Consider the following 14987-nt stretch of genomic DNA (forward strand, 5'->3'; position numbering starts at 1 on the left):
TGGGCTTACGTTAGTCAGGTCTATTATTTCATGGGTTAGTCTGAATATGATATAAATATAACTGGATATAGTTTGAATGTGTCAATGGGAACATGGTTAAGATATTTTAAAACAGTAAATAAATAGCGTGATTCACATGCAGTATTTTTCTGAGCAATATCTATGGTAATACTGAAACTAGGATTACCTACTGTTGCAAATGAGAAGAAATGAATTGTACAGCATTTGTACAGCATTTGAAGAAATGAAATTGTACAGTATTGTATAGGATCTTTACAAATGAAGCAGCTTGTTTGTGGCTCCACTCCCCAGAAGCTGGAACTGTTTTGTGTAGCAGCTAGCAATGCACTGTAACAAACGCTATTGTCTGTTACAAGAAGATGGGTTCTGACTGCTCTGGCAGAGATGAACAGGAAAAATGTCTTAACGGCTTTCTGGTGTTTTCTCCAGCAGAGGCTTGTGGCTCCAACGTCAGTAGGCAGTGGATCTGCTCTGGATTTTAGTCTGAACTTTCAAGGAGCTGTCCAAGTTGCTCAGCACCTTGGACAGCTCCTTGAAAGTTCGGACTAAAACCTGGAGCAGATTCACTGCCCTACTGACATTGGAGCCACTGGCCTCCACTGGTTCTCTCATATTCATTTCCTCAGGTAAAAATTATGAGATTTTTTAATCCCACACTCCACTATCTCAGTCTGTCATTTGGTGTCCTACTTTACAGAGGACAGTCCTCTGTTTGAAAGTGCCCTCTATTGGAAGGGCTTCCTGGTCCAAGGCAGGTTTAATGGTAAAGGACCCTGAGCAGGGAGAGGAACATAGAAAGATGACCATCTAGCTCAGTACAGTCAACTCTCTGCTCCGGGCTGGGAATCAGGTCATCTACGAATGATTTAGCACCGGGTTCCCCACGAACATGCAGTGTGCTATGGGCGAGAGGCGACCCCCATTCCGGCTGTGCTCTGCTCCCAAGACGGATGGCTCTGTACAGTCAACTCTGACAGCACTTTTCCAGATTTCAGACAGAAGTCCTTCTCACTCCTTTCTGGAGATGCAAGGAACTGAACCTGGGACCTTCTGCATGAAAAGCATGTGATCTACCACTGAGCTTCAGTAGTTCCCCAACAGCAGGAGTTTTGAAGTTTCCATCAACAGCAGAATGAACAGGCACATAGGTCACCTAGCACATAGGTCAACCCACTATGGGGTGATGTGTTGTATTTCTATATACTTCTATAGTAATGATTTCTAAATTTGTATCTACACATCCAAGTTATGATATGGAAATGTTATGCAACCCTATACCCTCTTTTGTCCTTTTTTTGGTAATGTGAAAGTAGTCATCCTAGTCAATATTATTTAAGACATAGTCTGGGACCTATTGAGCCTTGTTTTTGGTTTGTGGCTGTGGCCTCTGTAGATATTTTGGGGATTTTAATTGTTTAACTTGTTTCATTATGTGATGATATTGCTGGTATTGGAAGGTGTTTTGGGGGACCTACATGGTTCAAAAAGGGAGGTAAAAAAGCTGAATACTTAGAGTGCAACATTTATAGGCCTGACTCTCGTGTGGTGTATATGTATAGAGCAGATGCTCTAGGGTGAAGCGGATAAGCCACTATCCAAGCATAATGTTGAACAAACAGACATTGGAGGGTCCCTGGGTCAGGACAAGTGATGGAGCAAGGTAGGGTGACTTGATGAAATCCCAACCACCTACTGTGCCTTCAACTAGGGTTACCAGATCTCTGTTTTTCAGCCGGAAACTCAGGTTTTTGGGGGTCCCCTCTGGGTCTCCGGGTGACTCACCTTAATCTCTGGACTTTCAGCTTTCATTTCTTTTTGAAAAAATTGTCTAGGTGGTCTGGTTCCAGAGATATACACCAAAACATCAGCCACACCCCTACAACTTATTAGTTGCTCTAAATTCTGTTCTAATCCCTGTCCTTTCAGGTTTTTAGCCAATAAGAAGTCAAGGTTGTGATTGACAAGGAATTATAGAGCCAAGAATATAGAGTCAAATTGAATTGTCTGCCTTCAAGTCGATTCTGACTTATGGCGACCCTATGAAAAGGGTTTTAATGGTAAGCGGTATTCAGAAAGGGTTTACCATTGCCTCCTTCTGAGGCTGAGGCAGTGACTAGCCCAAGGCTCAGAAAACGTACTTTTTCCTGCTTTTCTGAACATCTCACAGATTGAATAAGTAAGCTTTCAGTCTTTTTCTCACTTATGTGTAGGAGTCAGACAGGTTTAAATTTAGAAGAGGGCAGTGTTTTGCAAACTTCCCAATATGAAGCTTTAATCCAGTACCTGCTTTTCTGGAGTAAACCCCATTGAATTCAATAGAACTTTCTTTTGAGTAGACATGGTTAGGATTGTGCTGTAAATTGATGGGACTTTGGTAAACATAGGAAAGAATTGTGTTTGTGTTGTATATCTTTCTCTCTCCCTCCAATCCTATTTTTTACAGCAATTAGGTAGGGCTTATTTAGGTATCACTTTTATTATGTAGGAAATTAATACTGATTTTATTTTTTTAATGTTCTGCAATGATCAACTGGCTTTGACAATAAACTATTATATGGGGTGTATGTATTTTTACATCTCCAGTGTGTGTGTGTGTATGAGAATCTTTCCAACAACCCAGTGAGGTAGGGTTGCAGTCTGGAAATCAAGGCAGCTCACAATAAGAAATAAATCCATTTAAAATCCAATAACCATTAAAACAAGTATAACAGCTTAAAGTGGCATGATTCAGAATTTTGGGTTGCGTGAATGAAGTTGCTTATCATTTGAGGTTGCAGTTCTGTCTCTGTTTGAGTAAACCCCACTGAATACATTGGGACTTGCTTCTGAATAAATAAATGTAGGATTGCACTATAAATATCTTTATAGGTTGTATAAATAATAAACATATTTGATAGTCATGCTTATACAAATATTTCTTCATTTTCCCTATTTTTGGTTTTTGATGAGGAATCCTGACTGGTTGTGGGATTCTTAGTTTTCTGCCTTACTCATAGGAATCTTGTTGTGATTGGTATGGTATTCCGTTTAAGAAATCATCACTGTCCTTTGTTTTTCTTTTTCTATTTGCATTTCATTTACCTTTATCCTCACTCCCTTTCATCCACAGAAGCGACAACAATGGTTCTATGTGCTCCGCTCAACCTTCTTAAACCCATTGATGATGCACCTTGTTTGTTTCTTGTCCAATAGTGGTAAAAGAGAATTCACATATTGGGCAGCATGGCTGCAATTGTTGTTGTTCCCAAGCTGCTGCCGATGAAGGTAGACCAAATCATGTGTGCTTTCTCTCTGTCAATTATATTCACTATTGGCTTATGAAGTGAGTTTATAGCAGCCCACAGGGGAGACAGAAAAGGGTAGAGAATCTTCTTATTACTCAGACCTCTTTCTGAAGTGAAGGGTCAAATCTGTAAAGAAATTTGGATGTTAAAAGGTAGGGGCAGGGCATTCCAGGCAGGGGGTTGCCAACCCTACTTGGATATGGATATATTTGCAGAGGATTCCTAGTCAAGCTTTACCAACAACACAATCCAAACCATATCTACTGAGAAGTAAGTCCTATTGAGTTATATGGGGCTTAGTCCCTTAGTAAGTGTGTTTAGAATTGCACCCTCTTCAGGGGCACCCATCTTTACTCCTGAGTGCTCCCATCTAACATCTCCACAACACTAGGCTCCTTTCTGCCTACAATGGCCTTCTGGTGACTGGCCTGGCCTGGCCTAAGGGCACCTGAATCCTTTTTTCCAGAAGCGAATTGGCTAGATTAAATGTTCACTACCCAGGCTTCATCTTTTAGCTAAGATTTCTATCTTAATTTTCAATCAGATAAATGTTTTTGTATGAATTGTATGCGCCAACAACTGTGATTGATGTTTAATGTATCATGCTTAATGACATCACTTTGACCTGCCCTGTGGAGTCACTTGGACCCACCCTGTGACATCACTTGGACCCACCCCATGATGTCACATGGACCCACCCCACGACATCACTTGGGCCTGCCCCATGACATCACTCCACCCCGCCCCCAAAATCTCAGGGTTTGGGATGCTTCTGACCTGGCAACCCTACCTTCAACTGAAGGGCTGTGTAGGTCTTATCTTTTTACCTAACCCACCTCAGAGGAATCTTGTGAACCCTACACACACTGCCCTGAGGGACCTGCAGGCATGGAAGGATACAGATGCAATAAATGCAGAATTATTTAGCAACAATGATGTGCCAAGCCCTGCATAGAAAGCTTATAGAAAGAAAATGAACTTTGGGTCATTATGAAATAGTTAGCTATCTTATTTTCCCAGGTGGGAAATGCTTAGCTTGGAAGGATCCTGATCCAAGAACTAGGAAAACATGAATGGAATGGATTGAAGAAGAAAAATGCTCCTGAATTCTAAAGTAGAATGTCAGAGAGCAAGAAAATCATACGGTTTAACAACCACCTGCCTGCTGTGCTGAGTCTTTACCCTCATTGCTTCATTATGTCAGTAAGGTAACAATAAACACTTTCATGATACCTTAAGTGTTTTTCTGCACCACTAACTTCCAAGCTGCTATTTTCTTACACTTTTACTTCTAGCGATGCGGCAACTAAGCCAGGATATTTAAACCACAATTCTCACTCTTAAGTGCTGCTTCCATTACATGTTTTTGATTGAAGAAGAGAGGGTTATCTCATCCTTGCTAGGGATTTAGATCATGATGAATGTTACAAAAGATTATATTTAATCACAGTTTTGCAAATTTTTCGTGCATCCCTATAAAGCTCATAAAACCATGTTTTGCTTCAGTAAGTACATGAATCCATAATCATTATGCTGTTCATGCATTTGGCATACACATTGCAGTTGTGCTGATGGCCAAACTCTACATTTGGATGCAGTTGGGATTATGCTGGCCTACCCCTTTGGACACACCCACCTCATCCCTAGCTCAGCATCTCACTTATGCTGTGGAGTTCATGTTTTCGTATGTACCAAAATGGAGCTCAAGGGGGGCTCTACATATGTAGGCTCCTGTGCAAATACGAACTCAAACAAATGAATGCAGGTGGGGCCAGCCCTGTAGTCAGGGTGGGGCAAATGGATGCACTGCCCCCCTAAACCTGTGACCCTCCTCCCCAGATTTTTTTATTTTGGAAAATTCTGATTTTAATTTGTAACATAACGGACAGTGACAGCCTCCATTTAAAGAATGACTACTTATTTTAAGAACAGGAACAATTAAAGAATAGGACCCTCTGAAAAATTCAATGAATAAGGCAGGGTGAGTACACAACAAAGCCTCTTCTGGAAGATCCCCCAAAAGTCTTCTCACTCAAGATTTTCCCTGACTGAGGGTGGATTTTTCAGTATCACAACCACCCTATAATTACCTATGGGATCCTGAAAAAACTAGCCTGTATAATAACATGATCCTTGAATAGTTAAATATTAGAACTTTATAGCAAGGGCTCACGTTAGACTCCACCCTTTGGACTTTCCTTTGCTCTGATTTTCTGTTTCTGTTTTGTTCTTTACTCAGCCAGGAATAAAGAAGCATGTTTGCTTGCCTGCAGTAAGAAGTAAGTTTATTCTGCACCTATTATAATGAGTAGTGCTTATTTGGGATTTGCTTATTGCTAAAGGGTGAAATAAAGTGCTCTGGAAAAATGGCTACCCTAAGTTACCCTATACTCTTTTAAAGCACTCACTATACTCACAATCATAGTGGCTATTTTTTTTCTATTTCTTAAGTACTTGATGGCAAAGGATGAAAGCAGCCCTAGAAGGAGGAACCCTCAAGAAGAAATTAACAAACACACCCTAAATTATTTTTTCTCTTTGCCCTTCCCTAAACTCATACTATGGACAAGTTGTTTTTCAGGTGGAATCTAAAACTGAGATAGATTAAACTCAGGAGCTCACTGTCATTACTAAAGCAGTTCAGTTCATGAAGAACCAGAACACATATCAGGGACAGATCACAAATGAAAGAGACTACAGCTATGGGAAGAGTCAAGCTTTTGAGTCTTTCCTGGGATCTCTGAAAAAAGGGTGAGACATTTAAACTTCTTAGTCATAGCATAAACTGTTTTGTTCCTTTTACACATGTTGGTATCCCCTTGTTCCCTGTATGCTTAGCATCCTTCCTTATGATTTTTTTTATTTCTTTAATTCCTGCATAGAGTTTGGCCATCAGCATAGCACTTGGAAGTTACATATTCTCATCCAATCCAATAGGAGGAAGTACATTCACAAATAGGTACAACACACATTTATCCAGACTAAAGGGCGTGATCTAGGAGCTGGTACATGTACAGTCCTGGTCAGGTTGTGTTCAGCACTAATAAGTACATAAGAGGCTGCTGGATCAGGGCAGTGACACTTCCAGGATAAAATCTTTAGCATCTCGCAGGACTTAGACTCCAGTGTTATAGCAGGTGAATCAAGCGAGGTATCCAGACACAGCCTTGTCCTGATTTGTTGGATGAGTTTTAGTTGGTACAGCCTGAGGATGTTGACAAGGTGCTTGGACAGGTTCGTGCAACCACTTCTGTGTTGGATCCTTGCCCTTCTTGGCTAATAAAAGCTAGCAGGGATGGAACAGCCAGCTGGGCCAGGGAAGTGATGAATGCCTCTGTGTGAGAGGGGGTGGTCCCTGGCCGCCTGAAAGAGGCAGTAGTGAGACCACTCCTGAAGAGACCCTCCCTGGACCCAGAAAATCTTAATAATGATAGGCCGGTAGGATATGTTCCATTCCTGGGCAAGGTCCTTGAACGAGTGGTTGCAGGCCAGCTCCAGACCCTCTTGGATGAGACCAATTATCTGGATCCATTTCAGTCGGGTTTCAGGCCTGGTTTTGGCACGGAAATAGCCTTGGTCGCCCTGTATGATGACCTCTGTCGGGAGAGAGACAGGGGGAGTGTGACTCTGTTGATTCTCCTTGATCTCTCAGCGGCTTTTGATACCATCAACCATGGTATCCTTCTGGGAAGACTGGCTGAGTTAGGAGTGGGAGGGACTGCATGGCGGTGGTTCCGCTCCTACTTGGCGGGTCAGCTCCAGAAGGTGTTGCTTGGGGAACATTGCTCGGCACCCTGGATTCTCCAGTATGGGGTTCCACAGGGGTCAGTTCTGTCCCCCATGCTGTTCAACATCTACATGAAACCGTTGGGTGCTGTCATCCAGAGTTTTGGAGTGCGTTGCCATCAGTATGCTGATGACATGCAGCTCTATTTTTCCTTTTCATCTTCTTCAGGTGAGGCTGTCAATGTGCTGAAATGGTGCCTGGCTGCGACAATGGACTGGATGAGGGCTAATAAACTGAGGCTCAATCCAGACAAGACTGAGATGTTGCTAGTGGGTGGTTCTTCTGTGCCTTAGTTTAGATGTGTAACATGGTAGCAGGGGAAATTGTTGATCAGACAATTTGTAGTGTCTCTCGAAGGGCCAGACTAGACATAATAATGCAGCTGAGTTACTGCTTCTGTACTCTCTTTAAACTTTTGCAAACAGTAGCTGCATGGAAGGGGTTATCTGAATTGGAACCATAGTGCAGGGGGAAGAGGGCTTGTAATCTTTGCACTTGCACTTTCCCACCATTTATTTGACTTTTTAGGAAAAACATACATGCTCATGTCATGTTTTTCCTAAAGGGGCAACAGCTTAGGTTGGCATATCCATTGGGAAAACAGTGTACCAGGACAGGGTATCCCTCTTCCCTGCACCACTGTGCCATTACCGATTGCACCCCTTCCCTATGGCTTTATATTTGCAAAAATGGAAAGAGAACAGGCATGTTCACATATCTGTGTTGTCGTGACGAGTTTGGTCTGAGTCACATACACAAGAGTTCCAGTGTGGAGTAGTGGCCACTATGCTGAACTAGCACCTCTGAGACCAGGGTTCAAATCCCCACTCAGTCATAAAGCTCATTGGGTGATTTTGGACCAATCCAATCATAGTATCTCAGTCAAACCTACCTCACAGAGTTGTTGTGAGGATAAAAATGGGAAGGATGAGAGAACCGTGTCTGCCACCTGCCAGGCCCAGCCTCCAAGAGGTCTTCTGTATCTTTAAAAGTTGTGGAGGCGGAAGGGAGAATTCCACCTTGTGTTTTTTCCCATTACAGAGTTGCAAAAACACCTGCACTTGGTTGACTTTCTCTTCTCCTAAAGATACAGGATCAGTCTCAGGCCATGGACCTGGCAACCCTACACCTGGAGCTCCCTGAAAGAAAGGTAGGATAGAAATGTAAGAATAAACTTTTAAAAAATTAGGGAGGGCTGTTCAGAGCATAGGTGATGTGTAGTCTGGGCGCCCATCCATTCCTAACTGCAAAACATCTTTTTCCATGTTGAGTTGGTGGCCTCGAGATCCATATATGTCCTGTTTGTGGTCAGATTATTGTGAACCTGATTATCAAGCATCCATACGTGTGGGCTTTTTTGGGGGCCACTCCCCTAAGTCCACCCTTTGTCAGAGATTGGCCCATAACAGTTGTTTGCTGCTTGCATGCTTTTTTGGAATTCCCATGCATGTGCAGGTTTCTGGATGTGCTATTGGGTGGGAAGGAGACAAGGGGCTTGTCATATGATGAAGGAATGCCCATGGACCACCTATTGCAGGCATGGCAGAGCTTGGAAAAGTTACTTTTTTGAACTACAACTCCCATCAGCCCAATCCAGTGGCCATGCTGGCTGGGGCTGATGGGAGTTGTAGTTCAAAAATGTAACTTTTCCAAGCACTGTTCTCACCTGAAAGTCAGGGATTGACCCTGGGACACTTTGCATGCAGGGCCAGATTATCCATTAGGCTTAGTAGGCTGAAGCCTAGGGGCTCGGAGCTCTTGGGGGCCTGTGATCCGCTGAAGCAGGACAGGAGCCGCGGATCGCGGGACAAGAGCTTCCGAACTGCCCGCCATCCCCCTGCTTCACTTACCTTTTTCTCCACTGTTTTTTGCAGTTTGCCATCAATCAAGATGGCGGCTGAGGTTTCCCTAAGGGGCTGAAGCCTCTGCCGCCATCTTGGTTGATGGCACACATGCATGCTACATGCGCGCATTGCTGCCATCAACCAAGATGGTGGCAGAGGCTTCAGCCCCTTAGGGAAACCTCGGCCGCCATCTTGACTGATGGCAAACCTGCGCGCACAGTGCATGCAGCCACAAAAAAAGCGGAAAGGTAGGTGAAGCGGGGGGATGGGATGGGGGGATGGAATGGCGGGCGGCTCAGAATCAGCCTAGGGGCCCTCCTCAGCTTAATCTGGCCCTGTCTGCATGCAAAACATGTGCCTTACCACTGAAGTATGGGCTTGCCTAAATAAGTCCTGCATTGGGGCTGAGCTTGCTTTCTGCAAACTACCACTTGGAGTCCTTAAAAAGTACTTTAAATTCTTTCACTAAAACAATAAGAGAGAGAGAAAAATATTTGCATACTGTAGGAGGAAATTCTAGGTCTGTGGGCTTTCCCTTTTACAAACACAGACTGTTTGAGAGGAGAAAACATCTCAGAAAATTGACAGCAACAAAAGGTCAAAAAAGGTTTGATTTTACCCCCCCACCCCCAACCCAAAGCTTAGTTCCTGCCAATCCTTTTAAGCTAAGTGTTTAAAAAGTTCCATGGTAGCACCTTCTGCCTGTTAGTTTGCTTTTCAGGAAGCTTCCAAGATCCTTTCAAACAAGTGATTCCATATAAGGCTACATGCAAACTAGGGTGTGGACACACTCAGGGCCGGTTCTAAAGGGCAGCCAGGTGGGACACTGGCCCGAGGGCCCCTGAAGCTACAGGGGGCCCTCCGCTCTGCTTCCATGATCTGCAGAAACATCCGCGGACCGCCATCTCCCCGCTATCCCCCCACTTTACCTAGCTTTCTGTTGTTTTTTGTGGCGCTCAAATTTGCCATCAATCAAGATTTCCTTAAGGGGCTGAAGCCTCTGCCGCCATCTTGGTTGATGGCACGCATGTGTGCTACACACGCATTGCTTCCATCAACCAAGATGGCGGCAGAGGCTTCAGCCCCTTAGGGAAACCTCGGCCGCCATCTTGATTGATGGCAAACCTGTGAGCACCCCAAAAAACAACGGAAAGGTAGGTGAAGCATGGGGATAGCAGGGGGGGATTGTGGGGGGATGGTGGGCAGCGCAAAAGCTCCTGTCTTGCGGTCCATGGATGCTTAAGTTCCGCAGATCGTGGAAGTGGAATGGAGGGGCCCAGGGCAGCCTGGTATCCAAGGGCCCCGGCATGCCTGGGGCCGGCCCTGGGCACACTAGTCACTTCAAAAGCAGCTAGAATGTTTTTTCTGGCTGCTTTTTGAAGTGGCTCTGCTCTGTGCTGGCCACACCTTCCTTCCCCACTATTGACTTTAGACCTTTCAGGACCACCCACAGCAAAATGCTGGGCCAGTCACTGCCTCTGCCTGAGCCTGCAGAATAGCGTTTCCATTGGCCACACCTGGAAGGTAAACGGGTTGATCTACCAATTAGTTGCAAAATCTGCTTGAAGGGATTTTTTTTAAAAAAATGCAGTGGCGCTGATCCAACCAGATTTTAGAGTAAAAAAGGATGGAGTTGGACTAGCGTCATGTGTCCGTTTTCAGAAAAGAGAGGTGGAGACACACTGGAACTGGCACAAGTAAGTGTGTCTCTACCCTAGTGTCCTTAAAAGGCAGCAAGACCATTTTGTTTGGGTGTGGTTTGAAACACATTTGATTCATTTCTTATCTTACTGACTCCATGTACACACCAGTGGACAAAGCAGTGCGGCGATGACCAAACAGTTTTGAAATCAACAAGACAGCCAACTTGTCCCTCTCCCCCCCTCCTCCTGCCTCCTCCCGCCTCCTCTCCCCCTCCTCCCTCACAGTTACTCACTTGTGCCATTTGTGGTTGTCGCTGGATCTGTCTTTCAGGTGAAGGGAGAACAGCAATGCTCTGTTGCTTTATACCTTGTGACTAGATGCTCTCTTCTCCAAAAGTTTTACAGCAAAAAAAGGCGGCAGCTGAGGAGGTGAGATGGTTTTGGAGCCTCTGAGGGAAACAGAAGGCAAACAGAAAGCAAGCAGAAGCCTCCAAGAAAGGACGCATTTGAAAGGGGCTATCCTCTCCCCAAAAGCCTCCCTGCTGCATGCTGGCAAGGTGGCACCCATGCCCCCCCTTCCTGCTTGGCAGAAGCTGTGGGGAAAGCGTGAGACACCTCCAGGCCTAATTTCTTTTCTCCCACCTCCTTGTTCTTTCCTCAGTGCCCAGAGGAAGCTGCTCACCTCCCACCAAACAGTTTTGAAGTCTGTGTGAAGCTGGTTTAAAGAGAAAACACTTCCTATCTCTAAAATCCCAGATTTTGAGTAAAAAGGGACAGAGGTTGACTGGCATTGTGTGTCCTCAGATTCACAATACAGAGATGGAGATGCACTATATTAATGAAGCTGAAGTTGGTTACTAATTCCTAGTTTCTGATCCCCAGTTCATTTATTTACCATACTTAACAATTTGTCCTCAGAGCAGCTTACAGAACAAAGAATAAAACAGAATATTAAAATTCAATAGAACTGTTAAAATGCAACAAAACAACCAGTAAAAAGAGTCAGGTGCAATATAAAACAATACTCAATCCCTTTCTAGGAGCAGAAAAATAAAACCCATTGATGGAATTCAGCAACGTGTGGAGGACCCCATATTGGCAATCCCTGATGTGGTTAGTATAAATATGTCTCTATAATGCAGGACAAAAGCAAACTATACTCCAGATCTCATTTTTTTAAAAAAAATATTGTGCATGGAATGATGAATTTGGGTTTTTCCCTCACAAAATGTAACACTGGAAGGTAAATGAACTGAACACAGAGTCGAGCTTCGCTATGACACTCCCAGCTTCTGGTAAATCTAATTATATTTTAACAAAGGTTACGCCAAGTCAGCATTAGATCACTGCCAGGCAAAGCACCCTTGCAAAAGTAAAGGGTAAAATTGCTTGTTTGCCAGCAGATTATTATAACATTATTTCCCACAATACGTTTTCCCCATGGGCCATGATAGACCATCAATCCTTTGAACTTTCCATTCATATAACCTTTTATTCATATAATCAAGGGCTCTTATTTTACTAAATGATATATCTGAGATTCAAGGTCTAATCATGGGTGGCTAGCTGTGGTGTAATGTTGCTGCTACAACTGAAATCTCTGTTCGTATGCTATAATCTCAGTCATGGTGGTTGTAAAGATTACAGAGAGATTATGTGAAGTGCTTGTAATACCCTAAGTGTTATGCAACAGCAACAATAATAACTACTTTTAAAAGTCTAAGACCACATTCACACTGTACATTTATTCCACTATTATTCCACTTTAAACAGTCATGGTTTCCCCCAAAGAATTCTGGGAAGTGTAGGTTGTGAAGGATGCTGTTCCCTCACACACCTGCAATTCCCAGAGTTCTCTGAAAAGAGGGATTGATTGTTAAACCACTCAGAGAATTGTAGCTCTGTGAGGAGAATAGGGGTCTCCTAAAAATTCTCAGCACCCTTAATGAACTACACTTCCCAGAATTCCTTGGGGGAAGCCATGACTGTTTGGGAATAAATGTATGGGGTGAATGTGACCTGAAATGCAGAAGACTATATTATGATTTATGTTAAAATATCAATGCTCCACAAAGCACAAACATAGCAAGACTCCAGAATAGGGAATAGGTCAGTCAAGGATTTTTCTTAGGATCACTAAGTAAGCTGTGGCAATTAACCTGAAATTGCCATGTTTTGCTTACTGACCCAAAGAAATTACAGTGTTTCTTAGGAACATGATCTGCTCTTATTGCATTCACAGTTCAATCTTCTGCATATCTACTCAGAAGTAAGTCCACAATATTCAGTGGTGTTACTCCCAGGTTACAAGAAATGTGGGGAATCTGTGACCCTCAGGAAGTTGTTGAATTGAAACTCCCATCAGCCCCTGCCAGCATGGTCAATAGCCAGGAACAATGTGAGTTTTAGTTTAAAACTCGGGTTCCGACTCATAGGGAAGCCCGGAGAGTGGTGACAAGATCTAGGGCCTTCTCAGTGGTGGCCCCCGAACTATGGAATGGTCTCCCCGAGGAGGTGCACCTGGCGCCGACACTATCATCTTTTCGGCGCCAGGTTAAAACCTTTCTCTTCTCTGAGGCATTTTAATTCCTGTTAATTGTAAATTATTATATTTTGATTTTAGACTGTACAGTTTTGTGTACAGTTTTGTGTTATTTTTATTGTATTTTTAATGTTCACCGCCCAGAGAGCTGTTGCTAGTCGGGCGGTATATAAGCTTAATTAAATAAATAAATAAATTAATGACAACTGGAGGGCCACAAGTTGCCCCCTGCTGAGACTGTAGGCTCAGTCTGCAGTCATATACCCACTTACTGTGGAGTAGATCCCACTGAACTCAGTGGGACTTATTTCTAAGTAGACATGTGTAGGAATGCACTGTTCCCCTGTCTTTAAGCCTTCCTTCAAACTAGTACAAAACTTGAGTTCAGTGTGTGAAGATATTTTCACACAGCAAATGCACAAGGATCTGTTGACAGAGGCAAGGGAACATCATTCCTAATATGCCCCCAAACCTAGATTTTATTTGTTGAGAATATGCATGTTATTTGTTGAGAAACTGTTTCAATCCACACTGAATCAGCCTGGCAAAGTATGAACAAAGTACTTTGTCACATTTAATTAATGTATGGCACTTGCTACCACTAGGGTGGCCAGATGCAAAAGAGGCATAGAGGAAGCTGCCTTATACTGAGTCTCAGACCATTGGTCCATCTAGCTCAGTATTGTCTACACTGATTGGCAGTAGCTATCCAGCGTTTCAGGCAGGATTCTTTCCCTTTCTACCTAGTGATGCACCTTTAATACTTGTATAGAAGAGGAAAGTACTGCTACATCACTATGAAAGGTACAGGAGCCTTGTTGCTCTTTGTCATCTGGCCGCCATAGCTACCACCAAATATGGTGATGGGTATTAGCTCGGATGGCTTTAAAATGGGATTCAATACATCTGTAGAGGATATCTATTACTGATTATTATTGTTATATATTATTTTTACATTTGTATTCCACCTTTCTTCCAAGGAGCAAAAAGTGACAGGCATAGCTCTCCCACTCCCCATGTTATCTTCACAATACTATGAAGTAGGTTAGGCTGAGAGTCAGTGACTGGCCCAAGGTCACCTAATAAGCTTCCTGTCTGAGTGAGGATTTGAATCCTGGTCTCCCAGGTCCCAGTCCAACCCTTTTAACCTCTACACGCCAGTGGCTTTCCATCATTAGGCATCATGTCTATGTGGAGCTTCTGAATACCAGTTGCTGGAGATTAAACCTGTGTGTTTTGTTATAAATGAGCAGCATTTGCTTGCAGATTCTTAGCTTGAGCGAAATCAGGGGTTGAGGAGAACCACAGGCTACATGTGATCTTTCTGCAGAAATATATAAATGCCATTTTACGTTAATTTAATTCAGATCAGTTTTTTTATGCTGGGCAGATATATAGAATCATATTCTATGATTGTTTGGATTCCTGCACTGAGTAGCGGGTTGGACTCGATGGCCTTATAGGCCCCTTCCAACTCTACTATTCTATGATTCTATCTCTAGAACTACATGTCTGTTAAGGGCTGCTCCATTGTGTGGATATTAGAATAACACATACTTTTCTCCTACTTTTTTCAAAACACAACAACCTGCAGTAGTGTTTAACTGGCTCTTGTTATCGGAGAAATACATAATGGGTATTAATGTATGCCTTGTAGTTCTGGTTTTGCCAGCCTCTCATCAGCGTTAACAAGAGTCTCTAGCCTGTGCATGCAAGCTTCATGTAGTGACTGGTGTAATATCCTTAGCTATCAACCATTTCTTCTGCCATATATGCTGGAGTAGGCACATTAAGAGGCCAGGAACCTTTCAGCTACTCCTGAAAACAAGTGTGATGATTGCATCAAAACACTGACATTGCATGACT

The 14987-nt window shown here is 43.3% G+C and overlaps 1 long non-coding RNA gene across 1 annotated transcript in view; it reads left to right on the forward strand.

The window, feature by feature from the left end:
* Positions 1–5955: 5955 nt before the first annotated feature.
* LOC133364275 (uncharacterized) overlaps positions 5956–14987 on the forward strand; it is a 31769-nt gene continuing 22737 nt past the window's right edge. The window contains exons 1-3 of the long non-coding RNA XR_009757901.1: positions 5956–6056; positions 8134–8242; positions 11620–11692. This is a non-coding gene — a long non-coding RNA (uncharacterized LOC133364275). The remainder of the gene's footprint in view (positions 6057–8133; positions 8243–11619; positions 11693–14987) is intronic.

Source organism: Rhineura floridana, chromosome 9, assembly GCF_030035675.1.
Source record: "Rhineura floridana isolate rRhiFlo1 chromosome 9, rRhiFlo1.hap2, whole genome shotgun sequence".
Classification (NCBI taxonomy): domain Eukaryota; kingdom Metazoa; phylum Chordata; class Lepidosauria; order Squamata; family Rhineuridae; genus Rhineura; species Rhineura floridana.